Source organism: Neophocaena asiaeorientalis, unplaced genomic scaffold (assembly GCF_003031525.2).
Source record: "Neophocaena asiaeorientalis asiaeorientalis breed wild unplaced genomic scaffold, Neophocaena_asiaeorientalis_V1.1 scaffold141, whole genome shotgun sequence".
NCBI classification, from domain to species: domain Eukaryota; kingdom Metazoa; phylum Chordata; class Mammalia; order Artiodactyla; family Phocoenidae; genus Neophocaena; species Neophocaena asiaeorientalis.
Genome location: NW_020174267.1, coordinates 1,904,861 through 1,932,213, shown reverse-complemented (window position 1 = coordinate 1,932,213; position 27,353 = coordinate 1,904,861). Strand labels below are relative to the sequence as shown.

Below are 27,353 nucleotides of genomic sequence, written 5' to 3'. Positions count from 1 at the left end.
CAGTTTTGGGAGAAAGGTGTGGCTGCGGGTCTTGGAAGCCTCTACAGGGGATCCGAGTGTCGCACCAACGCTATCCATTGCACACTCGCTCAAAACAGCTGCGCTATTGCCAATATAAAGAATACCGCTTAGCTGGATTCTTCCTGGGCTTCTTATACGAGGTCATAAACCACTGCATCCCATTACCATCTTTCCACTGACTAAGAGCAAATCGAGGGTGGGGGGGAATCAAAAGTCAAACCATCCTTTTATGGCTCAGGAAAACACAGAAATTATGCAATAGTTTATTCAAAATCTAAAACTTTAATAGAAGGGCTGGTTCCACTGATTTGTTTTTTCATATGCACCAATCCCTGTGGACACCTCATTAGCTTTGGTTTTTAAAATTCCCTTTGGTGACAACCCATTAAAGAGGGGAGGAGAACCTCAGCTGGTACAGGCACACACTGTCTGCAAGGTGGATTTTATGGATGTGTTGTAGTCATGTTCTTAGGCTTCCATTTGCTGTGCTAGGGAATCAGATGTCTCTTGGCCCCAGTCCATTTGGCATAGTGGAAAAACAGCCTGCCTGAGAGCCAGGAAGGGAGTTCTTCAAGCTCTGATAAAAGTGTTGAGGTATGTCACATCCTTCCTAGAACTTGGTTTTTCCATTTGTTAGTTGTCCAGGGCTGGAGTCTATAATTTCAAAGGGTGCTTCTGTTTTTAAGACCTATTTTTCTGAGAGTCAGTATAATTTAGCCAGCTTATGGTGAATAGACTAGACTGCTGACCTCTGATTCCTGGGCTTCTACACCTGGGCTTCTCAAACTCTTTGTAGCTGTTCTGTGAGAGGATAGCTTTTTAGAAATTCCTCATCTTTCATGGGCCAGTATAATATATGGTCCTACTGCACCTGCGTGCGCTCACACCAGATGGCACTCACTGTGCAGGCCTGAAAAAACCTGGAGAGGTCTATGCCCTATTCAGTGAGATGAGTCCCCTGACTCCACATTTCGATGTCACATCCATGTCAAGTGGTTATAGAAGTTTCTAAATGCTTACTCTCAATTTCTGTACTTAATCTGTCATGGACTAGTAAACAGCAGTTCACTGACTGGTCTGAGATGCAGAACACTCTTTGGGTACCACTGCTCTACCGTTATTAATTCACTGCTTCAGGAACAAGACCGTTAGGTAAGATGAAAATGACCCTATCCCTTTACTCCCCTACCCTCAGAACTTGGAGAGTGATCTATCAAACTAAAAGTGTAGTCATGCTGCCCAATATGGTAGCCACTAGCCACATGTGGCCATTTGATTTAAATGTATGTCAATTAAAATAGAAATTCAGTTCTTCAGTGACTAGCCACGCTGCAAGTGATCAACAGCCACACGGCTAGTAGCTACTAAGTAGCTACTATACTGGAGAGTACAGATACAGAGTATTTCCATAACTCTGGAAAGGTCTCTCAGCTAACGCTGCCCTAGGACCACCATACATTCTTCTGTAGTTTCAATCCAAGTACATTTTGGGCACTTCCTACTAACATCATTGTGTCTTTATCAACAAATCAGAGCTATCTTAAGGCTCACAAAAAAGATCTGTCCAAGTTCTCAGTATCATCATGTCATTATCAACTATAAGTGTTTTTAGGGCACTATACTGACCATTAGCATTCAAAATAAAGAAAAGAATTATCAGTGCATGTACTCAAAGTACTTATAGAATGGTTAGGGAGTCAGCAGTATTTAGAAAATAAAAATACAAAGTGATTTTGCTATGCTTTCAATAAATGATGTAGATAAGAAGTTTCTCCTTCCTTGGCTAGATTATGAACTATCTGAGGTTATAAGAAAAAGACCAGTTGAGTATAGGGAGTTTACCTTGTAGACTAGAATAACCAAAAAAGCCCATGCTAAAGGGTGAGACCTAAGTTGACCTTGAAGAAAGAGATTGACTAAGTATTAAAGAAGTGGAATATATACGTGAATATATAAATATATATATCCACACACAAATATGTATATATGTTCATATGTATTCCTATTTCAGTTATACTTGTAGACCATGTTTTAAAATTCTGTCTTAAGAACTGCTAAAAATGAAAAATAAATTCATTTAATATGTCCTCTTATTCAAAGTGGGTATGTTCCGACGTTCTTTGCGATATACAAAACTTTGGCTATTTATTTTTTAGTGGCGTTAAACAACACAAATTTATTATCTAACGATTTTGGAGATCAGAAGTCCAACATGAGTCTTACGGGGTTAAGATCAAGGTGTCAGTCAGCAGGGTTGCACTCCTTTCTGAAGGGTTTAGTGAAGAATCTGTTTCACTACCGTTTCCAGCTTTTAGAGGCAGCCTGCAGTCCTTGGTTCTTGGCCTCTTCCTGCATCTCCAATGAAATCTTTCTCACATAGCATCTTCTAACCTCCTCTTCAGCTTCCCTCTTCCACTTTCAAGGACCCTTGTGATTACATTGGGTCCACCAGGATAAGCCAGGACAATTTCCCAATGTTAAGGTCATCTGATTAGGAACTCTACTGTTCTTTGTTTTTTTAACATAAAATACTTTGGGCAGTTGCCAAAGCTCTCCATTCTTTGCCTTCCTTCTATTTCACTAATTGCTCAGGGAGAAAACAAACCATTAAGGGTTCATATATTATAATGCTTCTTTTTAACAGCTCTGGACTTTTTCATCTGCTCCATTGCATTCCCAGGAGACTGAATGTCTGCAGGTCACAGACACCGCTGTAGGCAGTACTTACGAGGGAGCAGTACTTACAAGGGATGCTGAGGGAGGTGGGCTGAGGCAGAAGGTAGGATGAATGTTGCCATTTCCAGCCATGAATTCCGCGCATCCCTTCTGTGCCACAAATTATTAACATCAAGATACTGTGTTTTATATCCTTAAAGTTACATCCAGTGTGCTAACATCAGGTTTAGGTTCTCTCCAACCAGTTTTGTTGCAAATCAAAAGGAACATCACGCATATAAATGAAATAAGCACACATGAAGATATATAGGTAGAAAGATAGGTAGATAGCTATATAGATAGATGATTGACAGAGTCAGAGATGGGTATTTCTCATCTTGGCAAATTGCAAAAAACCACATCACTTGGGATGACAGCCCAAATGTCTATAAAGTTAAATAATAAAGCATAAATGCAATGGGAATTGAAAATTCATTAACTGACCCTACAATGAAGCCCATATAGCTGTCTCTCTGTCTCTTTCTCTGACAGAAAGCAAAATACGGCAACGAACTTGGGCTCTTTTGAGTTATTTACTATCCCGTATTAAAAATAATGGAGTGAAAATGTGGTCTAGTTCTGAAAAGCAGACATCAAGTTTTCTCCGACTCACTTTTAAGAGGCAGCTGAAAGCTAAATAACCCAAACTACTGGAACCCTGTGCACAACCGCCATATACCAAGCTCTGCTAAAATCCACTCTCGGTGTCGCTTTTTAAAAGTAGAATTAATATGTCACCAATTGGAGGCTAGGAGCCCTAATCTATTATAATTCAACAGAACACTCTGTATTGGTTACAGGAAGAAAGAAGATATACTGTTACAAACAATCAAAATGTGAGAGACATCTTGTTTAGATTCTTACACTATTTCTGATTTAGGGAAGAAACATCTCAATTAAAACCAAACACAGGGGCTTCCCTGGTGGCGCAGTGGTTGAGAGTCTGCCTGCCAATGCAGGGGACACGAGTACGAGCCCTGGTCTGGGAAGATCCCACGTGCCGCGGAGCAACTGGGCCCGTGAGCCACAACTACTGAGCCTGCGCGTCTGGAGCCTGTGCTCCGCAACAAGAGAGGCCGCGATAGTGAGAGGCCCACGCACCGTGATGAAGAGTGGCCCCTGCTCGCCGCAACTAGAGAAAGCCCTTGCACAGAAACGAAGACCCAACACCATCAAAAATAAAAAAAAATAAATTAAAAAAACAAACAAACAAACACAGAAATAGGGATATGTTAATTCCAAGTAATTAGGAGCCTACAGGCTGACAAATCACCTCTTGGGGGTGAGTAAAAGGCTGCAGGTGTCCGTCCTTGTCCTGTCAAAAGTGCCAGGAGTTGCCTGAGAGTACTAGAGCCCAATGACACTCAGCTGCTCTCATCGGAAGTGAGATGGTACCCAAGGGGCAGCAGGGGGGACTGCCCTGAGCCTTCATTGGTCCAGACAAGCTGTCCCTCACATTTCTTCAGACTTCCAGGTCTGACATCCCTTTACAGATTTCTTTTAACACTTGGTCAGTTACAATTTTAACCACTTGCTTTAATTCCTTGAGTCACTATTTCCTTGGTTTTTATGCAACCATGTCTATTTTTTTTTTTTTACGCTCTTATAGGGCAATCTTTGATTTTTCTTTTTCAAAACGCTCCTATTTTGAATTGTAAACAATTAACATGGTTAAAAAGAAACAGAACAACAAACCAACACAAGTCTGCATTAAGGCGTCGAAGGGCTATAATCAGCACATTTAATAGTATTCATACAAACAGCATTAAAATGCATATCAGATTTGACAATCTTATCACAAACGAATGAACACTCTACTACTAGGACAACAAAGTTCTAATAGCATCAGAGGAGTCAGGGAAAGGATACATCTGTGAGTTGAATGCATGTGGACTGTCAGGACAGAAAAAAGGTGGCTACATTGGCTCTACTGAAGAGTGCTGGCATCCTACGAGGGCCACCTGAAAATTGCATTTAATATGCTAACACTATTACGAGAATATTTCTATTCTTTTCATAAAGGTCTTGCTAACAGTAATTAAATTTTAAGACAGTCAGATCTGGAAAGGAATAAAAATACAGTGAAAATGTGATTACGACAGCTAGAGGAGGTCTTCCCTTTCAAATACTAATTAAAAAAAATTGAATTTCAGTTACCCAGGGACACCAAGGCTGGCCATATCTATATTAAATTATACCCGATCACATCTAAGTTCTTAAAAATCTAATACATTTACCACCAAAAGGCCTTGGACTTCAGAAATATGTAAGTGAGATTCTAAATGTATGAGTTTTTCCTTCATCAGTAGCCACATCAGAGTAAAGAAAAAAAAAATAAAACCAAACCATAAAAACCGGGATCAAGATAGCAGACCCTGGGGTATGAAAACCGCATTGGGTCGACAGAACTAAGATTATGGGGTTGCTGTAGTTTCCAATAAAGAACCCACTTAATTTGAAAAATATGTCTACATATTGGATCAGTTTTAAAACGAATTTTCATTTTTCTTATTCACAATCAGTAAGCCTGACTTGTATAACAGCATTTTATTTTTTTTTAGTCATCTGTCCAGCTGAACCCTAACGCAGCACATCATTCATGAACAACGTAAGGATGGTTTGGCAGTGCCAACTGTGTTCAGTCACCATGCCCCGGCCTTCATTTTCACCGAAAGCCCTGGTGCCTTGGTCTTAAGTTTCAATTATTATGAACTAATGCATAAAACACTCAAGGAATCCCCAAAGAAAAATTCTGAATGCTTAAGCAATGAAACACTAACTTAATACTCTGGCGAGTCTAACATGATTTTTTTAAAAAACATAGATTTAAAAAAAATGTATAGCATCAGTTACATTTGAAGATTTGGTTGCAGTCTATTGCAAAGCTCGGTCCTCAGAGGTTTGCATGCAGCTAACCACCTGGAAGCCTTGTGCGGATTGCTGGGTCCCACCCCACAGCATTTCTGATTCAATAGGTTCAGTATGGGGCTTGAGAATTTGCATTTCTAACCAAGTCCCAGTTGATGCTGATGCTGCTGGTCCCGGGACCATACTTTGAAAACCACTAGCAAAGCAGATTAGCATACAGGCTTCCAGCTTAGAGCGAGCTGGGTTTACCCGACTCTGCCACTTACTGGCCTTAAGACCCTGGATAAGTTATTTAGCTTCTCTGAGCCTTAGTTTCTTTATCTAAAATGAGGATAAAAGCAGTGCCTACATCACAGGATCTTGGTAGATACTAAAGGAGAAAAATGCATGTGGATTGCTTAGAATATAGCAAATGGCTAACAATAAATCAGTTCCTACTCGGAATAGGATATGGCAAAATTATAAGTAAATGGATTCAAGAGAAAACTTTGAATGCACCCTAGTCAGACAGAGATCTCCTTTGGAAAGAAAGGTGTATATCACCAAATCGAGACGCACCCATATTCAAGAATCAAATATCAAACATCTTGTTAACTGCAGGAGGGTGATTACCTTTTTAAATAAAAAACAGTCCAACTTCATACCAAGAATGACACCCCTTTACTGTGCCACCTAGCTATTTTATATTCTGTTTAAAACAGGTATTGCTTTGATACATAGAGTGTAATCTACATTTTTTGCTTAAATATGTGTAACCATATATAATGCATTATCAAAGTGTACATAATATTATAGCTATATGAAAGAAAATATTTTTTAAAAAGCTTAAAAGTCATTGTTTCTGCTTAATGGGTAATGGTTACTATACTGTTATGACCTTTTCTCTCTATTTCGGGTTTTTGGTAGCAGGTAATAAGTGGGTATTACTTTTTAATCACAGAAAGACCTTAGCATAAATGTTAATGGAACAAACAATTGGGGAATCACAAATTCCCAAGGCATCAGGCTGCTGTGTGACTTTTGTCGATGAGGAAATCGGGAAATTGGCGTAGGAGGGGCTGTCAAAAGGGGACCCTTGGGAAAGGTAAACTTCTCTTGGGAAACTAGGAGCTGCTATGGAACCAAAGGAGAAGATTATGTTTAAGCAGTTAGAGGAAAAGCTACTCTGAAGCCAGGAGCCAAGTGGTGTATCTGACCCAGGCACATGAAAGGATTCCAAGCAAGTTGGAAGAACTACCCTACTCATGCCTGAGACTACTTCTGTGAAGAAAGGCAGAGAGGACCGTAGGCTTCATTTAAAATCTGAGTTCTTTACCTTTTTTGGATCATGCATCCCTTTTAGAACCTGGTGAAAACCTCACAACCTCCTCCTCAGTAACACGTACACATACACACACACACACACACACAAAACTTTGGGTGGGAGAGTCAACGATCTCTCTGAAGTTGACCTTGTACATCCCCCATGAAGAAACTTTGACTTAAAATAACTGAAACAAGGTAAATATTAATGAGAAAAGCACTCAAATCTTTACAGATGTTACCATTTTCTTAAAACTTTAAGTATATGTTATTTTAAACATTTTATTCTGAAATGGCTATGCTTTGCCATTTCACTGCAGAACAAAACAATAAAAACACATTCTCGTTTTTATAGAAAATCATAAGTGGAAAATCATGCTATTCTCTTGGGCTCAGTTGACGACATCAAGAGGCACCTGATTATTCCAACTAAAGTTCTAATCCTGTTGTCCCTTGGAAAAGAGTTTATCCCAATTGCAGACCAAATATCTTAATTGAATTAGTTCAGTAGAATCTCGACAATTGCGGATTTAACACTAATGAGTTGTGACCATCAGAGAAAGAGAGACATCTTTTATGACCTACAGAAATCTTTCATTTTGCTGAGATAAAAATTTGCAAGGCTTCTATGAAAGAGTCATTTAGCTAGTGAACCAGCCCAGGCAAGCACCTGGAATTTGCATCTCATTGGGGCAAGGGGCCTATTATCTTTTTTTTTTTTGGCTTTTCAGAAGTTTTCCAATAGCATTCTCTAATTTGGAAGGAAAAAATAGGCAGTCACATAATTGCGGGACACAACCTTTTAAAATTTATATTTATTTTTTAACAGGGGTCTTCAGTAGCTTCAAAAAGAAGGGGAGAGGACTAACAGGAAGTCTCTACTCTGGGATTTATGCTCTTAGGGACATGACTTCATGAAGCTTTAGGCATCCCTAAAGTAAAGTGATGGAAAATGCCATACAGGGAAAACTTGAAAGCACCACACAGGATGCAAAACATCTCCAGAAATGATTGATTTCCGACCGAGTATCCTTTCTATTTATAAAGATCTCTAGGGACTTTCACAGGCTCCCTGAAGAAACTAAATAATCCCAAATTAAAAATCCATATACGCAGAGGCTATCAATCCCTGTTCTTTTTTTTTTATTTTTAGGCTTGCTCAGTGGATGTCACTGAAGACCTTCGATCTGCCAGCTCTGCCCTAAGCCAATAAACCAGTCCTAGCAAGCACCTCAGTCATTAGACAGCGGATGGCAATAAATCTTGCCAATTCAGGGTGAAGTGTGCTTGGGGAGGGTTTACCATTTTGCTGCCTGCGAGGCTCCATTTGCCTAATTAGTATGACTGGGCCTGGCCTTTGTGGCTTCATCTGTAGGCCGGGACACCAGTTCTTCAGTCCAGGCTGGGGCCCAAACACCCTGTCTGATTTTGTCAGCCTTCTCTGCCTTATGAGATGGGTCTGTCCTCATCAGAGCCATCCAACTGGTCTGAGCTTCCCATTCCCAACGCTGTCACTGCCCTGATGCTAAATATTCCTGCTGCCCAGCATGAGGGTTACTGTATCGTGGCATCTTAGCTATCAAAATCAAAGATGAAGGACATTGGGACACAATCATTGGGGCTGGTGATCCTTCACTGAGGTAAGGAGAGGGAGGAATCCCGTAGTTTAGTGGGTATTTTCCACCCTGGCCCTCTTGCTTCCAGCCTGTCACTAAAGCCCCATAAGGTCCTAGTCTAAGCTTCCCTAGGGAAAGACAAAAGCCACTCTAAGCTGCATATCTTCTGTATTTCTGGGTTGCAACCATCATCTATCTTAAACTACACTCTCCTTAAGATAAAAGACAATCCAGGAGGGTCACATTGATTTTCGGTCAATAGATGTGTTTTCAAGTGATTTTTTTTTTTTTTTTTGCAGTATGTGATTTTTATCAGTAGCGTAGGAGAGCTTCCTTCTGCTCCAAGCACAAAGTTTTAAATATGACTCATGAACTCTTTTAGCGGCATTCAATAATTTGGTACATAATGTAACAAGGGATTACTTACCGATAATCCCTATATTTCAAACAAGTTATATTTCACAAGTTTTTTTGTAATTTGTCTGAGTTTAGACTATGGTTTTCCTTAGAATATAAAATATTTTAGCTCAGTAAAAGAAACTTCCAAAGTTTACATCTCATATTTTAGTTTCTTTCAAGTCTCTTATTCTCTAGTGATTTTGTTAATAAATTACTTATTCAAAGGTGAATTCTTTTAGAAAACTTTTGTGAATATGTTTAGCCATGTCTTCATCATGCAAAGTAGAAGAGTTAGTGACTCAACTTTAAGGAAGTGAACTAATTTGTTTTGAACTAAATCAGGCAGAAACAGTTGATTTATTAAAGTTGAATATCCTCATGAAACTGATCCTCAGTGTAGAATACTGTATTATTGTAATTGCAAAGATATTTCCTTTCTTTCTTTTTTTTTTTTTTGGCTGCATTGGGTCTTTGTTGCTGTGCACGGGCTTTTCTCTAGTTGTGGCGAGCAGGGGCTACTCTTCGTTACTGTGCGTGGGCTTCCCATTGCAGTAGCTTCTCTTGTTGCGAAGCACGGGCTCTAGGCACGTGGGCTTCAGTAGTTGTGACACACAGGCTCAGTAGTTGTGGCACACGGGCTTAGTTGCTGTGAGGCATGTGGGATCTTCCTTGACCAGGGATTGAACCTGGGTCCCCCACACTGGCAGGCGGATTCTCAACCACTGTGCCACCAGGGAAGTCCCACAAAAATATTTTAAAATTTGTTGTCTTAGGAGAAATCTAATTTGCTTTTGAGTAACGTCCTTTTCATTTTTTGAAATTACATGACCCTTACTCTGAATAACGGATTATTAGGCAACTATCAAAATACAAGTCCTTGTAGGAAAGATAATTGTGCCATGCTATATTTTGTCCCTTTGAAAGCAGGCTGAATATATAATGAGGACATCAGCCCAGCTAGGAAAACTTGGGCTTTTGCACATCTTTCCTTTGAGGCTAAAATCTGTAACCTCAACATTGCAAATATTAGACCCATTTCTCTGAGGCTTTGATGTTGATGGGAGCTTCTTACCAAGATCAGGTTGTTAGGGCACAGGGTAAGGCAAAAAACTACTTTCAAGTAGCTCCTGCAATTAGCACCTAATTAATGAGGTGTGAAGTGTGAGTGACTGGAGGTTCCTTGATAGAACGCAGTGTCCTATCACTGGGTGCCTCGTTACTCATTTAATTTTAGATTTCCAGCAGCAGCAACAGTGGGTATGGAAGGGTGTCCTAGCAGAGCTGGGAAGAGTACCCTGCTAAAAAGGAGGTGTCAGCCTACCATAAGCATAATTACATTCCAGATGAGGTTGGCCATCTCAGAAAGAACAGGTTAAGCACTTTTTGCATTTGATGAATTCTTGATTATTGCTCCCCGTATGCTGCCTTCTTTTAAACCTTTCCAGTGAGATAACATCTCATCTCTCAGTTTTTGTTTCTCAGGTTTTGCTGTGTCTGTGAATACGCATTCCTTAAGCAGAGCTGATTTATGGTACTAGGACTTCTGTGCACGGCACATGGGTTGGGGGCTACAGTAGGCTACGAAAGAGCCCTTTAGAACAATCACTGGTTTGGTGCCATTCCTGGAGACTTAGCTTAGGTATACTCTCTGTGGAGGTATGACCAACAAGAGAATGACTATAAAGAGGACGCTTCAATTCCACATATGAGTGATATCATACAGTATTTGTCTTTCTCTGCCTGACTTATCTCACTTAGCATAATGCCTTCAGGGTCCATCCCTGTTGTAGCAAATGGCAGGATTTTCTTTCTCATGGCTGAATTCCATACTGCATTTATATTTTAAAGTTGCTAAGAAACTAGATCTTAAATGTTCTCACCACAAAAAAAGAAATGATAACTACAGGACACGATGGAGATGCTAACACTGCGGCAGTAATTGTACTGCAACATATAAATGTGTCAAATCAACACGTGTACACAAACTTACACAATGTTATATGTCACTTATAGCTCAATAAAAATGTTCTGATTAAAAAAGTAAAACATAAAAAGAGGTCCCTTAAGATCTCTATTTTTTTCAAAATATCTTGCAAAGTGCAGTTCAATTCACCATATGGATCTTAGATAAGTCCCTTAATTTTCTCTCTCTCACTTTCTTCCCCTGTAGAATGGGGATAATAATCATACTCAGTGAGAGTCAGATGAAATCCTGAATGTGACTGTCCTTTGTTTGTTGATTGCTTAAAAACATTAATATGTTCACTGTAACAACTAGAGGACCTTCAACGGCAAAACAGAGAAAAGAGTGACAGGATGGTGCAGGGACAGCTTTAAAAAGAGAAGTAAGAGGGAGAGAATACCAGGAGGTGCAGAGGTGAGGACAGCTTCGTGCTTGGCTGGGTTTCCAGCTCAGTGATACCATCGAGGAAATGGATGCCTTTTATGTCTCCTTAGGCTACACTTCATCCTAAGGTTACTACCTGCTGCTGTGGACAGTCAGGACCCTGGGTTTCCTTTTCTACATCCGGGGGAGTGAGGGTTTCTTCCAGTAGCTGTCACAGCAGGGCAAAGGAGACCCTTCTTCTAAAGCCCCCATCAACTATCTCTTCATTTCTCCTTGGTCCGAACTGAGTCATGTGTCCATACACGAACCAAGCAGATGGGCTTTGCTGATGGAACCAATACAATCAGTACCAAACTACAGTTAATATTAACCTCACCCAAACCACCTGGCAGCCATAAAACGGGGAAAAGTATCAATAGAAAGTCACTTGTCAGATGACTACAAGGTACAGCATAGTTTTCTTATCTCTTCAGCTGCTGCCAGATTATTTTTCATGCTCCTGAGGACCTTCTGAATATCTAATGTCAAGACAGCACAAAGGTACAAACCTTGCTTAGTAAGAAGCCATTGTTGACAGACGATGCCCAGATCCTTGCAGGATCTGGAAATACTGAGGAACAGGGGAAATTAAATCAAATACCAATGTCAGGCATCAAAAATGTCTCAAGCCTTTTAGTTACTAGATCATTCCAAATAGTTACATACTAATTCATGAGAGTACTACACACACTAAACTCTAATTTTTCATGTCCATAAATATGTGTATTATAAATATGTATTAATATATCCATGTATCTATAACTACATATTTAATATTAAATGAATTTCTATGGAAATTTCCATAATTCCTATTCATTAGAATAGGATATGATGAGATCACTTTTATGTATTCTAAAGCCAGTCCAAGAAAACCTATAAAGGTTTCTAATTTGAAATTTTGTTTAAAAAGGATATGAAAGTGTATGGCCATTTTAATTGGATTAAATGTGACTTTCCTCTAAGTCTTTGATTTCAGGTCGTTTGTAACAAACCATGTGCTTTTTCAGAAAAGGTTTTGCTACAAATAAGACAGTACTTCCTGAAAATTGTTTTACATTAAGGAACACATTCAGTTAAAGAAAAAGCTAGTAAAATGCAAGTGAATAGCCTTGTAAATACTGTATTAATCACTATTTTTTAAACTAATGTTTTTAGCCAGTTCCTTGTCACAGAATTAAATTATAATTATATAGAATTGTAAAACTGCCTTTAGATAAGGCTATAGAAATTTAAAGATTTAAGAGACCTTTGATCTTCATAATTAATTTTCTTCTTTAAGATAAAAAAATTAAATGTATCGAGCTCTTACTTTTCTCAGTATTTTCTGTTTTCTTGCTCTTCACTTCGAAAGCCCACTCTGCCCCACAGCAAATGGGCATTCTTTCACTTCCTCTATTTTTTTTTTTTTTTTTTGCGGTACGCGGGCCTCTCACTGCTGTGGCCTCTCCCGTTGCGGAGCACAGGCTCCGGACGCGCAGGCTCAGCGGCCATGGCTCACGGGCCCAGCCGGTCTGCGTCATGTGGGATCCTCCCAGACTGGGGCACGAACCCGTGTCCCCTGCATCGGCAGGCAGACTCTCAACCACTGTGCCACCAGGGAAGCCCCTCACTTCCTCTATTTTAATGGTCACTTTGCTAAGGGCGCCAGATCAAACCTACGCCTTATACTTGAGTTCTTTTGAAAGATCTGAATTGAAAGGAATTAAAATAATAAGTTCAGTTACAAATTGTACCTTAAAATGAGAACCTCTAACACTTATTTTTACCATACATTCATAAGCATTTCTAGAAAGAGCTTAAGAAATGACAGTTAATTTTACTGAGTCATTGGCCAGGGGATTACTTATTAGATTCTAAAAACTAATTCAGTAAATTTGTCAACAGTTGTTGAAGGGTTACAGTGTGTCTAGCGTTCGAGGGATTTAGGGGACCACGATGTTATATCTACGTCTTGGGAGCTTGCAATGAATCCTGATTAGTAAAGAGAGTAAGGCATTTAGAATGCACCTTATAATGTTCATTATTTATCTAAAAATGATTTGATTTAATGCAATGACAAATTTCTCTAATCCGTTCCTTAAATATTTGTCTTAGGTCACTTGGTTATTATCAGAAGCCTTCATAGGTCTATGCAGTGATAGGTACTGTGTAGAATGAACAGCAGAAAGATCTTTCACAGTTCGTAACTCGAGGTCAGGTGGAAGAGAGCAGTAACAATTGTTGCATCAGGAATCACACATACTTACTGAACTTCTACTGTGTGCTTAAACCTGGGAAATATAAGGGGACACACAGCATTTTCAGTCTTCTTAAGCAAACATGAGCACATATGTATGGAACACAAACCATTTCCGGCACAGAAGTGTACGTGGTATTGGGAAACACAGTACAGCTTTCAGAGATCTCTCCTATTCACTTCTCCCATCTGTTCATAATCGAAACTACTACTTCTGTACATCGAGACATGTACTTTTATCATAGTACATGTAGCACTGAATTACAATTACTCATTTGCACAGTTGGCCGTCACCAATGGATGCCAAACTTCTGACTACAGGTGTCTCACTTTTCTCATCTCAGTCCCCTCAGCACCAGCAGAATGAATGTCACACTGCAGTCACTCCATCATCACTTATGGAAATGAAATGGAGTGAAAAGTGGCAAAGTCACGTCACTACTTTCTGTATTTGGAGATTTTCCATCAAGCTTCCCTTCCTCACTCTTCCTTCTGCCTTATTATTCAAGTCCAAAACACTGGTTAGGGAGAAACTGCTTAAATCCATAAAATCACTTTCAGTCCTAAGTAAGAAAAAAAAAAAAAAAAAAGAAAAGCAAACAAACAAAATTGATAGTAAACACTCCTTTGCTCTTAAAGCACTTAGTAGCTGTGCTAGGCCAGGCCACCAAGATTAGTGCAAGCTCGTGACTTGGGCTCAGCTAAGGCTGCTCACACTTTCTTGGACCAGCAAATAAATAGAGCAAAGGATGCATAGATTAAAGTACATAAGTGAGCTGTCTATCAAAGGTGTGCGCAAAAGTAGGGGTCTGGTAGCTCATGTGAAGTAAAAAATCTACTAGAAGAGAAGAAATTTACCTTAGTTCTCATAGACCTTGTGTCACTCTTTTTTCCTATTTCAGGCAAGTACAGGAATTGGGGACCCTCCGAGTCCTCAATGGTCATCCCATTGCTATCTAGCTGTACTATAGTTACATTCTTATTCCTATTATATCATCAAATTTATTTGAGTTATCAGTTAAGCAGATTTGCCCACAGCTTGTAACACTAAGAAGGGCCACCAGAATCAAGCATTTGGCATTAAGGTGGGCCAGACAAGAAAAGGTGCCCCAGGAAGGGTTTCTCACCTTGTAATTTAACTCAGTCAAAGACCTTAGTGAAATAATTTTTCCTAGGAAACGTAAAGGCACAAAGTTCATGTCAGAAGACCATGGTGCTTCTCCTTTTACAACTGGCCTGTGATCACAGCAGGAGAGATGGAGCTGAGTGTGCTGGGCCATGGGGAGAGGGCTGGCCAGGCCAGGTGTGACTTTTCACCCTACTTTTCCAGTACTAGTCATCTTTTCCTACATAACATATTGCCACAAAACCTAGCGGCTTCATAAAATAATCCTTTATTTGATTGTGATTCTGGGAATCAGTGATTTTGGTTGGCCTCAGCTGGTTGGTTTTTTGGCTGGTCTCATCTGAAATCATGAATGAGGCCACAGTCATCTGGTGGCTTAACTGGGGCTGGAATGCCTAGCAGGCTTTGCACACACATCTGATATTGAAGGCTGGCAGCCAGGGCACCTGGGTTCTTCTCCGCTCGCCTCTCTGGCAGGCCAGCTCCATTCACCTCCTGGTAACAGCACTCCCAGAGGCTGAGAGAGGAAGCTCCGAGGCCTCATGAGGCTCCAGCTGAGAGGTCTCACAGAATCACATCCACCCCACTCCACAGCCAAAGCAAGATACAGGGTCAGCCCAGATAGAGCAGGTAGAGAAACAGACCACTCCTCCTGCCAGGAGGCACTACAAATTATCTGTGGCCATTTTTAATCTACCAAACTTCCTTTGCTCAAAAAAACATTAAACCTACAGTGTTTTCCAAATATTTAATAATTTTATATTATACTTAAGTATTTCCCAAATACTTAATAATTAAGGTGATATTTATTAAGCATGTAAATGAAAATCCTAAGTGGCGTCTCTCTTTTTTTTTTTTTTTCTCCCATATGGTAAAAACAGTACTATAACTTGCTTCTCTTGATAAGGGTTTTGAGTGTGAGGTATTTTCTGAACTATATCGCATGCTATAATATATTCTCTTCCCATGTAGAAGCCTATGGAAAAGAATGAGAACTACTTGAACCTAAACAGAACAGAAAACGTAAGGCTACGTTTTCCTTTCTCATAGCTGAAGAGGGCAGCACAAGTGCAACATAACACCAGTCACTCCATAAACAGAAGAAACAATAGAATTTTCATTGTATTCTTTTTAGTTAGTTACATCTTTGTCCCATGGGTATTTCTGGGAGGCTGATCAGAAATAAAAATATGCTATTCAGAGAAAATGCAGCTAAGAATTTTTACCATACACCACACCAGTTGTTTCTCTGTAAAAAGGAAATGACACCTGAGCCTCATTACCCCTTTAGAATAGGACTGACTTTGCACAATCGTTATCACCTCCTCTCTTTTATCTCTGTTTCTGATTAGCCCTTGGGGAGGATGACACATCATAAAAGGCTTTTGTGCTGGGCTATCCAGAGTGGGTCTGAGTATTCTGCCGTGTCAGCACACTGTAATGAGAACCTGGTATTTTAACATTATTGCCTGTCCAGTTGCCATTGATGATAATGGGCCACTTTTATGACACAAAATAATGCACGATACCACTGTGTGCTGACCTCATTTCCTCAGAGCTGGTCCTGCCATGTTGGTCAAGGATACAGTGACTCTGAATCGTTATGGGTGTTACCTTTTTAACTATGCAAGGTTGTATCAGTCTAACAGATTCACAGCTAAACTCGAAATTCCTCAGCACACTGTGAGTTCCTCCATAATGGAACATCTTTCCCCATGACCTCCAAAAGTTCCTGGGGGATGATCTCATTTTATTTCCAAACAAGTCTAAAAAAGAGGAGACACTGTTCCTCTGGTAATTTTGTGGGTGGGGGAGGTAGAGGGGAGGACAAACCTGGAATTGTTGCATGTGACTGCCAAGTGAGCCATCCAGGACAAAAAATTGACAATGTGCCATCTGAAATGATCAAGTTATCAGGGATGACATTAATACAAAGTCTCCTGATACTGGAAACAAACCCAAGTGATACCAAAGGGCCGAACATGAGACAGATTTGATTTGTCAGTGGGTTGCTCTTATTTTGACATCTTGGTAAAATTGTCACATCTGTTGAAATTCCGTTTAACAATTAGCTGTAGCAAAGAACACCAAACAATCTTATTTTCGTGTATTTGTACACTGGGATTTTCCTACAAGTCATCAACCACCAGAAACAATGAAGTGTCACAACAATTCCAAAGATACCATCTGTTTAAGGGAGATGATCCAACGATAAACATACATCATTTAGCACAGCTAGTTTTCAAATGACCATTGACTCAAATCAAAAGCACTTCAAATCTTCTCTGAACTGTTATTAACAGCACAGATACTGGAAAACTGCAGTTAAAGTGGTATGCATTGATAACATCTGCTAAGACTATAGGTGATGTTTATTTAAGCATCCTCTCTTGGGAACAGCTGATGTTTGAAAATGTGGAAGATATTTACAAAATTTTCCCAAAGGAGACTAAACCATTGAAAACTTCTATTTTATCTAAGAATCACAAACAGATAAAAGCATTTATTTGCAGCTTTTACTCAGAAGCTAGAATACGTGAGGTCACTGCAGAAAGAATACATAACGTCACCACGTCACCAGAACCACTAAAACACTTTTAAAAAAGCACTTTTCTCTGTGACTCATGATTTTACTTAATAATGCTCAGAGCGATCTTGAAAAATCTAGAGCACTGGGGGCAAATCTCTAATAAAAAGAGGCAATTACTCAATTGTAAAATTAATATCAAAGCAGAAAGGAAAGAATCTACAAAAACAAAATAATGATGCAAAATTTGGGAGACAGGTATACTTAATATGAAAAAGTAATGTGCGTGATGCCATTAAATTCAACAGGAGACATTATGAACTCGTTTTGATGGATTTTACTTCAAGAAATCTTAATTAATGATGAGATAATCTAATGAGAACAACTGTCACAGGGTACTTGGGAGTTTAATTTAAATTACCTACTGGTGGCGCCGTGGTTGAGAGTCCGCCTGCCGATGCAGGGGACATGGGTTCGTGCCCCGGTCCGGGAAGATCCCACATGCCGTGGAGCGGCTAGGCCCGTGAGCCGTGGCCGCTGAGCCTGTACGTCGGGAGCCCGTGCTCCGCAACGGGAGAGGCCACAGCAGTGAGAGGCCCGCGTACCGCAAAAAAAAAAAAAAAAAAAAAAATTACCTACTGCCACCGCTGTGCAATTCCATTTAATCCAACAAAGGTTTAACCAACACCACTGTATGTGTCCATAGACTCTCATTTCCTAGTCATTTTCTGTCCAAAGAGCAAGGAAGAGATCATGCTTAATTTATAATACATTGAAACCACTTTATAGGACTTCTTGGGGTGACAGAAACAGCATTTGTATAATAGACTAACTAGTTATTCCAGGTTTTTATCATCTGGATTCAGATTTCTAAGGACATGTGAATCCATGTCACCAAATAAGAGACCTTTAAGAATAGCAAATGTACACGTAGGTAACGTGTTGATTTATGTGTTCATTCCTTCATGTACTTATTCATTCATGCATTCAGTCTTTCAGCAAATATTTATGAATCAACTAGGATGTAGGAAGCCCTGGGGTAAGCACTGGGGTACAGAGTAAGAAGGAAAGAATCCAAGTGAGAGAGAAAAAAATTCCTTTTTGCCAAGCACTGTTAGCGAATTTTGTGACCTGGGGTAAATTTCATCCTTTTCATCCTTTTACTAGATCACACTTGTAAAGAATTAGTTTGGACAAGAAAACCGTATCAGACGCTTAGAGGTTAAAAAAATGCCATTACTTATTTAAGATGAAATATGCCATATACCTAATTGAACCTAACTGAAGCTTGATTCTCAGACTATTATCCTTGGTGAAATAAAATTTATAACCATGTGTTTACAAACTTATAGTAATGGACTCCATTTTATCAAGAAAGCAATAGGGTTCAAACCAGCCATTTTATCGTAACTTCTCTGAAACCTTGTCTTCATTTGTAAAATGAAGATAATAATGTCGACCCAGATGGGCTGTTTTGAAGACTAGAAATAATTTATGTCACGTGCTTGGTGAATAGTGTACAACAGGGTCTCAATAAACAATGGCCAACTCCAGCTGCTGTGAATATTAGTTTCAAGCTAGGTGATCTAATGAGAGATTCCACCCTCAAGTGAAGTACACTAGCTCGCCTTAAGTATTTTAGTAGAAATTGCTAATGGAACAAATAAACATGTGGACAATTGTCTAAAACCTTTGTTATTTAAACGCATTGTTTCAAGAAGGTAACATTTCAACTTAAAACAGCTCAGAACATATGAAGTTAGTTGTATTGCAATCAAACTAAACCTTCAAGTGTTTTGTGAAGTTGAAGGAGATGTTCATCAATCATCTCCTCTACCTTTGAACTGCTCACTACGCTAATGGCAGACAATGTCTGGTACGTGTTGGCAAAATCAAAGCATGTTAATATTTCTCTTCATCACTCCAAAGAACTGTGATGGGCTATGCATTCCAAAAGCTATTGATTGTTTCTTTGTTACATCAGCAACATAACTTAGTAAATAATGAATGGTTTTTTCTTTTGGAAATATATTCCAACTTTGAAAGATTCAACTGGATGCTTTTTACTTGCATATAAAAAGAGAGAGGCGGAAATCCAAATTTTTCATGGAAAGTCAAATTTTGTCTTTATCACCTCTTCTCACTACTTATTTTCTAAACACCTGGCTAAAGGTTACAGCTATGGTGACTTAAATTTAGAGATGAGTTATTCCACTAGCAGTGTTGTATTAAAGGTTTTTTAATTGCTTGGCCAGCCAGCTTAGACCAAAGATATTACATAAAATTTTTCCGTTTAAAGATTTCCTCTTAAAATTCAGATTTAAGTGATACGTTTTAAATGGCACCTAGTGACTCCCAACAGGATGCGAAAAAAACCAATCAGTTGGCAAGATAAAACATTCCATGGGTGAACTAGTTGTTCTGCATGGTATCATGTAATTCACATTAGTACAGCGATGGTGTCGGCATCACAGAGACTGAGAATCTAAGGTCACTGAAGAAAATCACACGAGGTAGGAAAAAACTCGCGTTCCAATCTATGAAGTGCGCCAGTGCTTCTGGACGTTTAGAGGTGCTCCCTCTAGGAGCGATGGAAGACAAGAGCCTCACAGACCAAGGTGTCCTGACTCCTATTTTTTTAACAGTCCCCCTGCCTCTTACCCCTATCTTCCAGTTACTCCCTTCTGCCACGCTTCTTCCATCCCATGAACATTTGTGTAGAGGACCAAGTCATAGAATGACCCTGGCTGCCATCAATCAGAGTGTATTTGGGGGAGTACGGAGGTGACTTACAATTACAAAACATGTTGCTGACTACTCAGACACCTGCCTGGGATGTGTTGTGGCTGAGATGCAAGAGAATGATACAGATCAGTGAGTTAAACTTGTCTCAGAGGAACTTGCTCAAGTCCTCCAAGGGCCGATGTGCAATTGTGTGTGTGTGTGTGTGTGTGTGTGTGTGTATTTCATCTATGATTATGCACCATCTTAAAATCCTTTTTCTCTGATAAAATAAGAGTCATAAGACCCTCTAAGAGAATAGCTCACCTTCCATAGTTTGAGGAAATACCAGCAGGGAGGGGATCATGCTGAAAGTGGAGAGATCAGTGACTTACTTTTCCTACCCTTTCACTACCCCCCAGACAGTATCTGATGTCTCCAGAGGAACACGCTTAAAGGTGTGGGAGGTCACTTGCAGTTCATTGCTGCCGGAGGCTAGATAAGATAAACAAGGTAAAAAAACCCCAAATCTGTAACTCAGGAGGCTTTTAGAGGCAGAGAAGGAGCTGGACTGTCTGCGTAGAAACCCCAGTTCTGACACTTACTAGCTGTGTGACCTTAGGCAATTTACTTAAACTTTTTATGCTTCAGTTTCCCCATTTGTAAAATGAGAATAATATCTATCCTCCAGATAATATCCATCCAGATCCCAGGGTTAAGGTGAGGATTAAATGAATTAATACCTGTAAAACACTTAGAACGGTGCCTGCCTCATAAAAAGGCTCTGGCAGGGCTTCCCGGGTGGCGCAGTGGTTGAGAGTCCGCCTGCCAATGCAGGGGACACGGCTTCGTGCCCCGGTCCGGGAAGATCCCACATGCCGCGGAGGGGCTGGGCCCGTGAGCCATGGCCGCTGAGCCTGCGCGTCCGGAGCCTGTGCTCCGCAACGGGAGAGGCCACAATGGTGAGAGGCCCGCGTACCACCAAAAAAAAAAGGCTCTGGAAGTATCTACCCGGTTTACCCCTGAGTTCCAGTCTGGCTGGTCCACATGCTCAACCAAGTGTGCATTCAGGTGAGTTAGCACAGCCTAAAAGGGTCCAGAGATAACTCTATCCCTTGCAGGAATCCCAAATTAGAAGCATTTATTTCTAAACATCAGATGGTGTTACAAACTCCCTCGTCTCGTGATAACATTGAGGACACATAATTCTCACCTGCTGCCTGGATGCCAGGAGGACCCAGACATCTTGCTCCTCACAGGCGGCCTAAAAGTGGGTTTAGATCATGGGACAACTTTGGGATACTAGACTACTATAAATTTCTAGGAAGAAAATACAATAATATGCAAAATGGTTTTAAAAATAACCTGTACACAGGTGGTACACAGACTCCAGATGAATCACCTTGAAAAGAACAAGGTGGCAGAAGGATTTTCTCTGTTTGCAAATGAGGAAGATTTCCAAAGGAGACTTTGGTTGCTGAACATGCATTTGGAGAGGAAGTCAATGAAATACAGATGAATAGACGCGGGTGCCCATCCATCTGCTGACAACAAATATGCCCGGTTGGACACAGATATATTTTTGCCCTTTACATCACTTGAAAAATGTGGCTCTTTTGGCTTTAATTCTGTTTAGGGCAGCGTATGTACCGAACAAATACTTGCTTGATTAATTGATAGTGTCATCCCAATCTAGGATTAGGGCAGAAGTGGGAACAGCAGGGTGTGCTTTCACATGCTAATTCTCCAATATTTGACAGCTCTGTTTTGGAGAAAATCCTTCCTGACTTGTGACCTAGAGAAACAGCACTCATCACTCCTGTATACTATGATCTCTCCAGGAAAACAGTCTGACGTTGGCCAGTTTTAACGTTGACATGACTGACATCACTATTTTGGCAGTAAGAGGAGGATAAAGAATCATATTTGGACGCAGAGAAGCAGGGTTCTTGACCCCAGTCTTTTTAATAGGTAATTCATTGGGTGAAAGATGAAAATGGTAAGTCATCAGGTTGCTTGGAGAACCGTCACAAGGGTCTGATGAGTGCATGTTGCATGCTTGGAGGAAGCTAACATGATCACCAGCCAGAGAGACACAGGGAAACGGGTGGGGCTTGCAGAAGTTCAAGGACAGCGAGGAGGAATGAAGATGACCAATGATAGGTGACCTGGAGGAGATGAAGAACTGTCGGGCTGTACATGTGCTCTGTCAAGATGGTTTCCATCTCTCTCAGCCATCCAGGACAAGACAGGGTGAGTGAGTCGTAGGTGTAAGCTGTAGTTGGCTGAAGAAGAGACGAGACAGCCAAAGAGCTGAAAAAATTCACTGGGGTAGGTAGAGGAAGGAAAGACAGCATTATGGTGAAGAAAAGAGCAGAAAAAGAAAATACGTGCTAATTAGTGCTGACTTTCCTATCAAGATGAAGGTGGGAAAAAAAAGAAGACAGAAGGTAAGACTATTAAATCACTTTTTAAGAGATATCTGTTCAATTCTTTCTAGGTAAGGTTTATTGTAAAAGGCTGTCTCTCAAGAGTATAACAGTCACTGAGATAGAAATAATATTGTGACGATTTTTTAAATTGTGATGAGTCATATTGTTAATTAAAATGGGATGAATCTAAAGAACTTGACACTGGAAAAACAACCTCCCCCAGTCTCAACACCCCCACCCTCCCCCACAAACAGCCCCCTGATTTGTATGAGATGCTCAAATAACCATCTGCGGGGGGGAAAAAAAGAAAAAGCAGTGAGGTGTTGCCTAGAAATGTGATTTTGTGTTAAGGGACAGAAAAGCAGTAATTCTAAACCTTCTACCAGGGGCTTGTATTGTCATCCATGAGTAGATGACTCTGTTTTTCATGTAGGTGGGCTCTTGGGCACAGCCTTGGTGGCAGAAGGTAAATATTGTTGTTTGTTAATCAGTGTGTGTGATTGATAGCAATCTGCATAATAATGAATATTGAACCCTGCTGTGCTTGAAGACAGTGATCTGAGTAGATTATATCGCATTCAGGAAAAAGTTCGCTTCCTTCAAGCAAACTAAAAGGAAGATTACAGTATATTATTGCTGATACGATAGAAGATTACAGTATATTATTGCTAGAAGATTACACTATGTTACTGCTGATAATTAACATCTGTATTTTGCAGGTAGGTGTGTGTATGTGTGTGTGGTTCGTGTAAGAGTTAACCACCGAATAACCAGCTTCTTTCTGTACCTCACACTGGCAGGAAGATAAGATGTGGTGTTAGAGATAATAAAGAGTAAAGAGACAGAGACGGGGCGGTGGATAAAGCAAGAATAACCAGCCACCATTCAGTCCTTGGTCAACGGCATACAAGGGGCCCAGCATTCTGTCAAGGAGGATAATAGCGCACGACTTTTGGACAGAGATTTGCACAAAGTAAAAGCAGAGGTCACTGGTGGAGGGAAAGTGCAACCAGTTGCCGTGGGAACAACTCAAGGGCATAAGTGTGACAAATCTTCTTGTTCTCAACTACATTAGAAGACGGTGGATGTTGAAGGAGACAGGTGGCCTTTGGACACATTTGGAGTTACGAAGTCTGGGGCAAGGGAAGAGTTTTTGGAAGCTTCCTATCCGTCTACCTCTTGGATTTATTTTAGAGATTGGAGGACAAAGACCAGAATGAGTGAAGGAACTCTGTCAAGTGAGACTGAATGTCCTCTGGGAGCTTCCCCTGCAGGCCTGTGACAGGTGTACAACTGTTATGTAGGCCAATCTAAGACACGCTTCATCTGTGTGCTTCGTGAGTTAAACGCTACTTCAGAAAAGATGTTTCAGTTGTAGGAAAAAGGACACAATGCTTCCACTAGTAAAAGCAAAGTGTGCAAAATTTTGGAATGGAAAAGAGTCTTATACGTGTAGAATAATATTTAAGGGAAAAAGTTTATTATACGTATGTATACACATATATGTATGCTATAAAACCATATATGCTGAAAGGGACCAGACACAAAAGGCTACATTCTGTGATTCCATTTATGTAAAGAATGCAGAATAGGTAAATCCTTAGAGACAGAAAGCAGACTGGTGGTTGCCAGGGGCTGGGGGCAAAGGAGAACTAGAGAGGGACTGCTTCAGGGGTAAGGAGTTTCCTTTTAGATGATAAAAAATGTTCTGGAACTAGATAATGGTGATGGTTGCACAGCACTGTGAATGTACTAAATGCTACTGAATCGAATGCTTTAAAATGGTTAAAACAATGATTTTTATGTTATGTGTATTTTATCAAAATCTTTAAAAGCATATGTACTGTATCCATCCATTTCTTAATAGAAAAATGACTGAAATACAGACAGGTAGAAATTGACAATATCAATACACTCAATGCACCATGAGGCTCTACCTAAAGTTTCTGAGGAAGGAGGTGACACTTACGAGCTGGGATTTTGGAAGATGTTTTTCAGTCATTTTTCTTCTTGCTAATACACATGGTCTGGATAAGTGATATTTATGATTCCTCCCACCTCTACAATTTTATGACTTTATATTTGATGTATCAGTGCAAACTTTCCAGAAACAGATCCTAGGAAAAGGGAGTCAGAAAAACAAAAACCAGTCTGAAGAGACAGAAAGGAAAAAAAAAAAAAAAAATGCCTGCCAAGATGAATTCAGAATGTTGCACAGCAAGTCAAAATAAAACGATAGCAAGTAAATGGATGGATTTCAAATGTAAGGAAAGTCACATGAGAAAAAGCAAATTTCTAAAAGGAACAGGTTCTGGAGGATCAAACATGGGACAGAACGGTTTTAATAAAAAGAGAAAGAGAGGACGTATTTAAGGGGAGGTAGGTCTGCTCAAGAAAGAAAAGAAAGACACCAAGAATGAGGACAATAATGAAGGAAAACAAAAGAAATGAATAAATATTCCACTAGAGTCAGACTGAAAGCCCTAGAATGAGAGGGAAGGAGGGAAGCAAGCGTGCAGAAGATAAAGACCACACAGGAAGGATCAGCGGGGAAAGAGAACGTTCAAAGGCAGAGTTCAAAGCTAAATAACATCTTCTGGGTGGGATGGGAGGGGTGGGAGGGAGGTACAAGAGGGTGGGGCTATATGTATACATGTAGATGATTCACTTCATTGTACAGCAGAAACTAACACAACGTCCTAAAGCAATTATACTCCAATAAAAAAAAAAGCTAGATAAAATCTTCAAGAGAGAACACTCAACAGAAGGTGAAAACTCATCCAGGTTGTAGATGGGTTTTAAGGAGAAGATAGAAGAAAAGAGAGGTTAAGCACTGGAGCAAAAGTTGTGGAAATCCAGGATCACAGAGATCTGGTTCAGAGTCAGGGTGACAAAATCAACAGAAACCTAAGCAAAATGAATTTCTGACGTTGAAGGGCGGGTGCCATAAGGATAAAGATAAATAGTTGGCTTAAGAAGAAACATGGAAAGTTGAAAATTCTGTAGAAAGAAAACACCTGAATAATGGAGATGTTTGTAATAGAATAGTTTCAATGACAAGAAAATCTATAGGTTTTGGTACATAGACGTGAGCTAAAGTTGGAGGTCCAAAGTGAAAGACAAATGATACAAGAAAGATATTCCTAATGAATCAAAATAAATGGTAGCATGTGATCTTTCTCGGCAACTGTGTCAAGTTTTAATGTTCTCATTTTGCACGTCAGGAAATTAAAACTCAAGAGGTTCTGTACAGTTTTCACAATTCCAGAGTCTTGCATGGCTAACAGGATTTTAATTTAGTTCTCCTTAACAATAATGGTCCTCCAGTTCTTCCCCATCTAATAGATTCTGCAAATACTCATTCATGAGATTCCTGTTTAATTTTGATTATCATCTTGAAAATGGATATAAAAGCCCATTTTAAACTTCATTTTAAATTTATCACCTGTTTCCAGTAAGTTCGATTTTCTGGACCTGCTCAATAGCTAAACTTCTCTGTCTTCTCCCACGTGTTTTAACCAGCAACACTGCTATTGTGTGAGTAGCACTCTGTTGGCTGTTCTAAGAACTGAATTATCGACTGGCCTGTTGTTTCTATGGAAGAACATCATTTCTCAGCTCTAAGGCAACTGACTCAGAAGCAATCATCCAAAACACAACCCATTTATTCTGGGTTGAAGATTGCTTATGAAATATGTCCATCATTATCCCTTGTTTCTAATTAGCTCCAGTGACCTTTGAGGCTATTGATTTCTCTCCTGTTGTCTTTTTTTTTTTTTTTTCCTGTACGCGGGCCTCTCACTGTTGTGGCCTCCTCCCGTTGTGGAGCACAGGCTCCGGACGCGCAGGCTCAGTGGCCATGGCTCACGGGCCCAGCCGCTCCGCGGCATGTGGGATCTTCCCAGACCGGGGCACAAACCCGTGTCCCCTGCATAGGCAGGCAGACTCTCAACCACTGCGCCACCAGGGAAGCCCCCTGTTGTCTTTTAAGAAAAATTCAAGCTTTTGTTTATGCCTATTTTTGGTGCCGCTATTAGTTCTTTTTGAGAGATTGCTAATAGTAATCACCTGACTTCATTTATCCTGTCTTCACTACAGAGCCTCTGAAATAGGTATTATTATTTTTACTATACAGATGAAGAAACTAAGGCTTAGAGGGGCTGCGTAAATTGATCCAGGGTTTCACTGCTTCTAAGGATCAGAAATTAAAATTGAACCCTTAACTGACTCCAAAGCCATTATTAGATATCAGCAAAATAGAAGAACAAATAAAATGCATAAGGCGGGATATTTTTCATTTACTTATATATTCATTCATTCATTCATTCAGGCACTTAGACAGACAGACTTCCTGGTCAAAAAAAGCAGGAAGATGATGTTGCTGAAGCATTAGGAAGATGGTGGAAAAATGAATTAGGACATAGTCCTGGTCCTAAAGGGCTCCAAAGACTAAAGGGAATAACAGACTTAAAATCAAACAAAAATAATTAAGCTTGGTAGGCTCACAATAATTATACTTGAGGGCTTCCCTGGTGGCGCAGTGGTTGAGAGTCCGCCTGCCGATTCAGGGGACACGGGTTCATGCCCCGGTCCGGGAAGATCCCATATGCCGCGGAGCGGCTGGGCCCGCCCGTGAGCCGTGGCCGCTGAGCCTGCGCGTCCGGAGCCTGTGCTCCGCAACGGGAGAGGCCACACCGGTGAGAGGTCCGCGTACCGCAAAAAAAAAAAAAAAAAAAAAAAAATTATACTTGAGAAGGTTGAGGAAGGTATCAAACAGGAAGTAACAGTTCACCTTTGGTTGAGGATGAAAATAATTTATCAGGAAAATAAATGGCCAGTAGGAGTGGGAGGCATGAAGTAGAATACTTACTCTTCCTGCCTAAATAATTTTCCTGAAACATACGTATTACATTTTCAATGTTGCTTGAATTTACCTTGGATGTAAAACAAGATAAAGTCTTATTTATGCAATTTTCTGTTATTGATTTAAAGATTAATATAGCC

General features: G+C 40.1%; 1 protein-coding gene across 1 annotated transcript in view; it reads right to left on the bottom strand.

Moving 5' to 3' along the window:
- The window catches only part of GPC6 (glypican 6), a 1,061,298-nt gene that overhangs the window by 384,449 nt on the left and 649,496 nt on the right, over nucleotides 1-27,353 (bottom strand). The gene's annotated exons all lie outside the window — the stretch shown is intronic.